The sequence below is a fragment of the Ammospiza caudacuta genome, chromosome 1 (assembly GCF_027887145.1).
Source record: "Ammospiza caudacuta isolate bAmmCau1 chromosome 1, bAmmCau1.pri, whole genome shotgun sequence".
In the NCBI taxonomy this organism is placed as follows: Eukaryota; Metazoa; Chordata; class Aves; order Passeriformes; family Passerellidae; genus Ammospiza; species Ammospiza caudacuta.
The window spans coordinates 21,193,470-21,203,055 of NC_080593.1; positions in this window are offsets into that span (position 1 = coordinate 21,193,470).

The following is a 9,586-nucleotide window of genomic DNA, read 5'->3' on the forward strand; positions in this document are numbered from 1 at the left end:
TAAAGGCAAGTATAGAGGATTGGGGCACTGGTGCATGTGTAAATATCTGTTGCTTAAATGGTACCTTCAAGTGATTTCAGTCTTTTCTGTTCTTGAATGGCAACATAATTAACCATCTTCTTTTGTTACTTCTAATGACTTGAAATACTTTCAAAAATTAATTATTGAAGAAACATCAAATATGGAAAAGAACCAAACAAGAAAACACAATTGTTACCATCTTCTTCTGAAACATCTCTCTTAAATTTGAAAACTATCTATAAAAATAACTAAATGTTTCAAAAACAATGTTTAATGGAAAATGTTTAAACAACAGATGCAAAAGTTTTTTTTATACAAAATACCACAGTACATGTCTGATAGATGTGTATCTAGTAGATTACTATGCATATTTTAGGCACTTACGTTGGGATTTTTTCTTAATACAGGTTTTGGTCATATACAAAGATTGAATGAATTGATGAATTTCAAACAGATAGGATTCAGAGAAAGAATTTTCCCTCCAAGCTTTTACTTTTTACTTTTGGGCAGAAGGCAGTCATAGAACTTCTGTGCCACTTACCATGACTTCTCCAAATAGAAGCTGACTGCCTTGTTGAATCAGGTTAAATGTGTACATGCAGCTGTTTTGTGAGCAGGACTATTATCCTTTAGGGCCCTCTAGGGACTGAACTGCAATTGCCAAATTTTATTGCACACAGAACAGAGGTTTAGAACTGAAAGCTTTTATTTGGCCTCATGGACCATCAACTGACTTCTGCCTGAAGATTAAGATCTGGATCTTTGTGGCCTATCTCCTTCCCATAGTGCATGAGTCTTTCACTGATTATCAGAACCAAAGGGTTTCCTTTGTTTTCTGTGCTGGCAGCTGGAATAGCATATATGAGTGATGCAGATGCAAATGTGTCCCCATAATCAGAGCAGGTTCTAAATCAGAAGTGTGATTTCTGCTGAAGAAAGTGAATTAGATTGAACTTAGCCATCTCAAATATTTATGAACAGCCAAATGTTGAAAGAGCAGCACTGCCAGGTGATTTGGACTGCGTAGCTGAGTGCAGCCCCAAACAAAGCATTGTCTTGCTGTTATTTCCTGTATAGAAGGGGAGCAGTGTGGGAAAAGTCAGCTGGACAAGAGGAGAATGGGAGGGAAGTGGTTGTGCACTGAGGCTGTGCCTGTCCTGCATTCATTGTACCTCTGCATCACACCAAGCTCAAACCATGCTCCTCAGGCCAGAGCAGCTACCAGCAAGAGGGCACTGCTGCTGTGGGAAACACTTGGTCACTGGTGTTAGAAGGGCTTTAGAAGGAATGTTTCCAGGAGCAATTATATGGTCCAAGACCAGGTTAGGTTTTCCTATTGCCTCTGTTAAGCAAAAATGTCATAGGAAGATTTTGCAACATGAGGCCACTTGCTTAATCCAGAAGAAGAGCATGGCCAAAGTCCACAAGCTAAAAGCCATGACAGTGGGCTAGGAAATCACAGCCACAGCCCAGCCAGCAGCTGGAACGATACACAAATGGGCTGAGGAAGACATCAGCATTTTAAAAGGTGAGGAGAGATTGCCTCCTTCTCAAGGATCCCAGTATGCCTGAGTTCTGGTAACTAAATGTGCCTGAGTTTTGAGATACATGGCTGAGTTTTAGCCTGCCTCTTCCATCCTGTATCTTACATCCTGTATGTCTGTGTCATCCTCACTCTGCACCAGAGCAAATTAATACTAAATAGGAATGTTAAGGTCTCGTGGCCACTGCAGACTGATAGATGGAACCATCTGGTTAATGGAGATACCATAATGAAAGCATTAGTTCTTAAGTATAGCACTGCAGATATTTTATCATATAAATGAAAAAAAAGAGACCCCAGTGAGAACTGAATTTAAGCTGCTGTCTGTTTTGTACAGCACAGGGAAGCAAAGCTGAATTAGTCCAGGAGCTCACATACTGCTGGTGTCATCAGAGAAAGAAATGTCGGGTGCACTGGGAAAATTATATAAGCATTAGAAATGGAATAACTTTCATATTTTAAATTACTTTTATTAGGTAATTTTAGAGACTGTTAAGGCATAAATATTCTAACTGAATTTGAAGCACAGTGGTGTTTGTGTAAATCCAACTCTGTAGGGACATTAATTCTTTTTGTTTAGCTTTTAATCTTTATAAGAACAAAAATTGCTCTTTTATTATGTGTAGAGTTTTAATAAAATCACTCGGTAAAGGTCCCTCAGTTTGAACTGCCCCTTTAATACTGATAGTTTCTCTTGAACAATATGCAAACACTTTTGTGAGCCCAGGCAGGACAGCAGGAGTGGGCTGCAGCCTCCCACTGTGTGTGCACAGAGCACAGCCACAGCTCCTGCCTCTGGGCTGCCAACCTCACCCTCAGGTTCCTGCCTGAAAGGTGGCAATGATGCTCTGAGTCACCTGTAGTAGAGGAAGGAGTTGAGGTAGGTGGTGGTATGCTGCCTCAGTAAATGTCCTGAAGTTGGATTATGACAGAAAGGAGAAGCAAAAGGATTCCTCTCTAGCTGGATTTTAAATTAGCTTATTCTCTTAAAAAAAAAAAAAAAAACACAAACAAACAAAACAAGACAATGATATTCTCTGAGGCACTGGAGTAGAAGAGTAAGAGACAAGGTGTAAGATACTCTGGATAGGCTTGTGTGTGATGCATCATGGAGAAAGGTTAGGAAGAAAGGATGAGGGGTTGTGATTATTAAGTGGCAGAAGGAGTGACCTAAAATGGAAGATTGCAGTACTCTGACATTGAATTCATAGTTCTCCATTAAGTGCTGTTTTTACAAGCCAAATATGTTGAAGCACTGAATGGGCGAGAGTGGGAGGCACCTCACCTTGCTCAAAGCTGAGTGAGGCGACAGGAGGAATAAGCCTGAGACTCATCTCACCACCCACAGTCTCCAGTTCAAGGTAGGGAGACTTATGCCAATCTCCATGGTCCTTAAGTACAAGAGGCTCCTTCATAGTCAGAAATATATATATAAATTTCTACATCATAAACACCTCCATTTACTAGATCAGTCCCATCATGTCCTACACTTTCCCTATTACATTGAATGTTTTTTCAACAGTGCCTGAGTCATAGAGCTCTGAACTCTGTTGGCCCTGTAATACAGATAATAATTTCTAGGATAAAATCTCTTTTTCTGAATACATTTAACATATTTCAGAAGAGTCTAAAACAGAAACTATGAGAACATTAACTTAGAGCATTTTTCAAGTTCATCTTACTTGCAGTGCATTAAAGTGAAGTGACAAGTGAGGTATGACATGAAGTAATTATACTGATTGTGTTGTATGTGCTCTGCAGGAGCCGAATTATTTGCTGAGGATATTAATTTCAAAAGTCAAACAGCAAGAGATCAGCTGAGATGAAAGATCACTGCAAAGTGACCTCAGACTAGGGGGAAAGAAAAAGAAGGGAAGGGAGTATGGCTAAGATGAAGAGTTCAATGCTGCACAGTTGAGCAGAGAACTGAAGTAGATGCATTTTCACACCAAAGGTGGTTTCCATGGAACTGACTGCAGGTGTCATCACTACAGTTCAGAGTCGCCACTGTGGATTCCATTTATAGTCATGGAGGGAAGTGGAGTATAATACAATGGTTTGTTTTAGGTGTCTAAATTAGCTTGTGTTAAATCCTGGATTCTCTGGTTTATAGAGGGAGTGTAGAGTAGCTGGCCCATAGTTCAGTGTTCCACTGTGAGGGACTGGGTGAAATGCAGGTGCAACCCCAGACTGAGCTACCACCTTCCTTATTCATACACAGGACCGACTGAGGCCTGATCATTACCTTGGGGCATTACTCCTTGTGAGCAGGGAAATAGTAGCTAAGTAGGAGAATATATAACATCCCTTAGAGACAGTATATTAAGAGATCAGGTTGATAAGGATTCTCTGAAAGAGAATAGGTGTAGATTAACTTTTGTGAATAACAAACCTAGTGAACTTAATTTCTTTGACCTCTAAAAACAATTTTCACAGTCACAAAAAAGGTAATCAGAATGTAAAAGCTCTTTATCAAATGCTCACTGCTGAAATCAGTATTGGATTTGTGTACTCCAGCTGCTGTGCAGCCCTGAATAGACACATTAAAAGTGGTTTAATCCGATTGTGCTTTGGCTTTAGCTTAGTTTGTCGATCTAGCACTGCAAGTCAAACAGCTTTCACTTAGGGATTTTCACTGCTTCCCTTGGATAAATTCATTAGCAAGGCATAAAGTAACTGTGACTCTGAGGGACTCTGGGAGCCGTGGAGATCTTCCTGGTGGTGCCAGAACCTGGAGGTAAGCAACAGTAACCTGGAGGCCAGTTCTCTGTGACACAGTGCTACAAAGGGAATGTCATGAAGCTTGACTGGGCAGCACTTGGAAAAGAGGTAAGCTGTAGTAAAACCAAGATTTTGTGCTAACAGGGACACTCCCCATACCCTCTTCCTTAATATGTTCCACATGGCTTCATCTGTCATTTGTCAGAAAAAGTGTCAAACATCTTTAGCTTCACTAAAGTGTTAACTTGGCCAAAAAGCCATGTTCTGTCACACCTAGACCAAAACAACAGGCTGGAATCATCAGGGGTATCACTGCTACTGACTCACAGGCTTCATGCAAAAACACAGGCACTCCCTGAGCTGAAGGCCCTGGGCTCAAGGGTTCTGAACACATATCCAAGGATCCCTGGCCCTTGTGGTTTTGGCTGCTAAGGCTCGGTCTGTGCTGAAGAAAAGCCTGGCCTATCCAGCCTGTCCCAGGGTGCCTTCTGTAGTCAGAAGCAGGCCCTTAATCCCATCCATCACGGTGCTGTTATGTCCCTCACCTCCCAGCAGCAGAGAGACAGTTTGAACAAGAGGTTTAGGGTTTTGGCAGCAAAAGTAAGTGAAAAGATCACCTTATTTAGTGGTTAAGGTTGTATCCTTGCATGGCACCATCAATTGCATCAGTACTCTGGCCTGTGCAGCACAGGCACTACTCACAGGTAATAGTGATAACAGGTGCCAAGGAATTCATGGCCATCATGAATCTTTTCTCACTTTCCACACACCTGGAAATGAGGTGAGACATTGCAGTTCAGATGGAAGAATGCCTTTGTAGGGAACTTTTCAACTTTTATGTAGTGGGAGTAGACAGCAATCCCTGGCATTCTCTATGGCAAAGCACTTAGTCCTATATGATTCCCTCTCTGAAATGGGGACAGTAATGCTTGGTCATCTCCCAGTAGTGTTATGGGAGTAGATAGTACGATTTATGTCCTGTATGATGGAGACCATGCATGACCTGCAGACAGACCTGCAGTATTTCCTGTCCCTGAAAATGGCAGTTTACCTCCTGCTGCTGTTTCTCACACAGGTATATGTGGCTGGCTATGACATGAAACACAACTGGACAATTTAAACATGCAGTACTATACTTATGAAATCTAAATTACAAAGATAGAAAACATCAAAACATCAGGGAGACAATTTAACCTTTTTGATCAGCCTTTCTCCTGCATTTTCTTACTATGAATTTTAAACCAGAAGTGCTTCTTTCGTCCTTTGGTAATCACCCATGTCCAAGAAGTGAAAATACTCTCACAAAACTAATAAATGAGAATCTATTTGCAAAATTATTTATTTATGCGCCTGGCACTTCAGGGTGCTTGGAGGGTAATCTCAAACTGTGAGCTCTGCACTGTGTAAATTTAGAAGCAATTTTTCTAAATGTCAAGTATTTATTACATGAAAAAAACATTTGGAGTGTAGAGCAGGTCCCCAGTGATATACAGTACATTTGGGGAAGGGCTTCTTGGATGAACAGAAATAATATTTGAGAGATGAAAAGCAAATCCTCTATTTGAAATTGCTTTGGGTGCATGGAAAGGAGCTGAGCAAAGGTAGAAGACCAGTTCAGCACTTTGTCTCATGCATAAAATAGTGGTTTTCCAAATCTTTATAACCTTTACACAAATCTGTTTTTTCTCATCCTGCAGCATTTCTACCACCTCTGCTTCTCTTTCTTACCCTCATAACAGCTCCAGCACACTCCAGTCAGACCACAGAATGGAGAATTTATTCATGTAGGTTTTTACCCATGTAATGCCTTACCTTAAACGTCAACATATCTCTAAGTGTGAAGCAGTAAAGTGCAAAAAAGCTGGAGGTTGATGATGTGGAATACAAGGGACACTGTTCTATTGTGAGAAGGCTGTGATGACTGTTTCACATGGAAATATGAGAACCATCAGAAGCAAGGGAAGGAAAAATTGAAGGTGGCCTTACAACAACATCAGCCAGCTCCCTCAGCACTCAGTGGCACATCCTCTTGGGGCTCAGGGGTTTATGTATGTCCAGTTTGTTTAAGTGTTCTCTGACCTGATTATTTTCCACCAAGGTACAACTTTCTTGCTCCAATCTTTCATGCTGGTCTCTGAGGATTCCTGATTTTTGTCCTTTTTAACAAAGGCTGATGTGAAGAAGACATTAGGTACTTCAGAATTGTCCATGCCCTGCATCACCAGAACATCTGCCCCTTTCAGCAGCAGGTGCACATTTTCAATGGTCTTCCTATTGCCCCTTATGTATTCATGGAAGCTTTTCGTGTTGCTGTTGACATTCCTTGCCAGAATTCCGGATGGCTTTGACTCTTTCCTAACCATGTCTGTTAGCTCAAAAGGTGTCTCTACATTTATCACACCCATCACACCTGACCCTAATTCTACTTTCTGCATACTTCATTTTGAGTTCTGAGCTTTTCCAGGAGCTCCTTAACAATCCACACAGGCCCCCAGCACTTTTCCTTGACTTCCTATTCTTTAGGATGGATTGTTCTTAAGCACAAGAAAGGTGATTGTTGAATATCAACCAGCTTTCTTGCACCTTTCTTGCCTTTGGGCTTTTATCCCAGGGGACTCTTTTAAGTGGATCCCAGAAGAAATCAAAGTCTTCTCTCCTGAAGGCCAGGGTTGGGATCTTGGTCTTTGCCCTGCTGCCTCCTCTCAGGATAACTTCACCATCTCTTGGTCACTGCAGTCAAGGCAGCCTTTGACTCTCACATCCTCAGGGATCCTTCCCTTCTTTATAAGTGTGAGGTCCAGCAGAGGAGCTCTCCCTACTGGCTCCTTGGTCACTTGGGTCTGGATGTTTTCATCAATGCTCTCTAGGAGCCTCCAAGGCTGTGCTCCTCCTCCAGCAGATATTGGTGTGGTTACATTCTGCTGTGAGGACCAGAGCCAGAGAATGGGAGGCTGTGAAAGGCCTCATCTACTTGTTCTTCCTGATCAGAGTAGACATCTTCTACATCAGTCACCTCCATGGAGGTGCCTGATACCTTGGGCTGGGGCTGCTCCATCTGTCATTCCACAGCAGACTGCCCTGTTCCCTGGCTGGGGGAGGTGGGACAGTCTATGGTGGTTAAGTCATTCCCTGTCAGCCCATGTGGGGAGCATCTACAGTGCTTGTTCATCTGATGACAGTAAGTCAAGGTCTGTAGATAAAAGTCCTATGTTTCATTAGTCCATCTAATCAAGTTGGGGGAAAATGACAAATTGGCATCTGAAAGCTTTTCTTCATGTCTGAAAGAAATGCTGTGAAGTTCAAAGCAATTGCTCCACATTCAGTTAGGTAGGTACATAGGAGCTCTACTACCCACAGGGAAAAGGCAGATAGAGAATTGTGGGTTAAAGAACAGAAAAGCTGAAAACATATCCTGCAAAGGACAGAGAGAGACAAGAAACTTACAGCCTGTGAGGAAAGTAGAGAGGTTAGTGGTGGGTATAGCAGCTGCATGATGTACACACAAAAAAACCCCCAAAAAACAAACAAAAAACTGCAACAAGACCTAGAAGCCAGAAAAATGAAAATGCTGATAGACACAAAGATATTTTTTGAGACACTTTATGTCCTGGTTTCATGTGGGAATAGAATTCATTTTCTCCCTAGTACAGGGCAGTGTTTTGGATGCAGGATGAGAATAATGTTGATAACACACTGATGTTTTGGTTGCTGCTGAGCAGTGCTTGCACTGAGCCAAGGACTTTTCAGTGTCTCATGCTCTGAAAGTGAGGAGATAGCTGGGACAGAGAAGAGCCAGGACAACTGATGAAACTGGCCAAAGGGATATTCCACACCACAGATCCTCATGCTCAGGATATAAACTGGGGGTAGTTGACCTAGAGGGGCAGAGCTCAGCTCAGGAATGGACTGGGCATCAGTCAGAGGGTGGTGAGAAGTTGTATGCACACTTTTTCCTCCTGGGTTTTATTCCACTCTCTTTTTCTTTTTGTAATCTTCCTTTTCATTGTAATTTTTATTATTGGTAGCAGTAATACTTTAGACATTATCTAAATTATTAAACTGTTCTTATCTCACTTCCTGGGTTTTACTTTAGCTGATTCTTCTCTTCATCCCACCAGGGGTGAGGGGGCAGGGAGCAAGCGACTGTGTGGCACTTACTTACTAGTTAAGGTTCAACTAATGACACCATATTAAAATGAGAACTGCCCATTATCATGCTGAAAAGCCTTCCAGAAAAAGGAAAAGGAAAAAAAACACAGAAAGCACCACCCAAGTTTAAAAGGACAGTGAAAGGAACTACTAGACTTTGACAGAAGTCATGCCCAAATAGGAAACCCAGGAAAATCTGTCAGTTGAAAAGCAGATCTCTGATGATATGGATCAAATACCTGTTCAAGTGCCAAGTTGCTAATAAAAAACACTTTCAGGCACATCCAAACCATGATGTCTGCCAGAAATTCAGTGCAGCTTCAAGTGAGATAGTCAAGAAGTAGAAAGATTACTCAGCAAAAATGAGAAAAAACTTAGATGAATGCAGCTCATTAAGGAAAAGGTGAAGGAGCCCCCTGAGACAGATGAAGAACAATCTCAAACTGAAAAGATTTTGAAACAAATCAATACATTGACAGGTAAGAAGAAGGCAGAACGGCAACCATCAAGCAGCTCTGCAGCAACTGAGCAGGAAACTGCTAATTTGTGAACTGCAATGCATCTGGTGTCAGAGGAGCAGACAATGGTTAGTATAACTTCAGACTCTCAAAAAGAGGCTACAGGGTGATGCTGAAATCTAGGGAGAAACAATGCTAGTGTTTTTACTTGGAAAGATCAGGAGGAACTGTGAGAACAGCTGTGCTGGGTAGGATTCCACACACATTTTTTCCCCAGGGAAGTCAGGCTTCATGGATGTGGTGGAAACATCTGTAGGATTGTACAAGCTTTGTGTGTAAGGGTGGTGCAGATGGAAGATTTTGTAAAAAAAATGTTACGTAACTTCAGATTTCTAAGAGGTACAAAGGTCATGTTCTCCAAGTTTTAAGCCATAGGGCAGGAAATGACAGAAATTATGGAGAGCCTTAACTGCTGAAGGAAGCTGTCAGTGGCCTCCTACAAGTATTTGTACATTGGACTTGACCATTCAATATGTTCCCCAGGGGCCTAGCCAAGGCTGTCCAGCAGGTTGACAAAAGAAAAAAGGGCAATCAATGTTAATGCTGAGCTCAAAGATGCAGAAGAGTATTGTGTTCCTGCATAACTGGGTGAGCAAACAGGGAATGAAAATTTAATGTCAGTGACAGCAAAGTA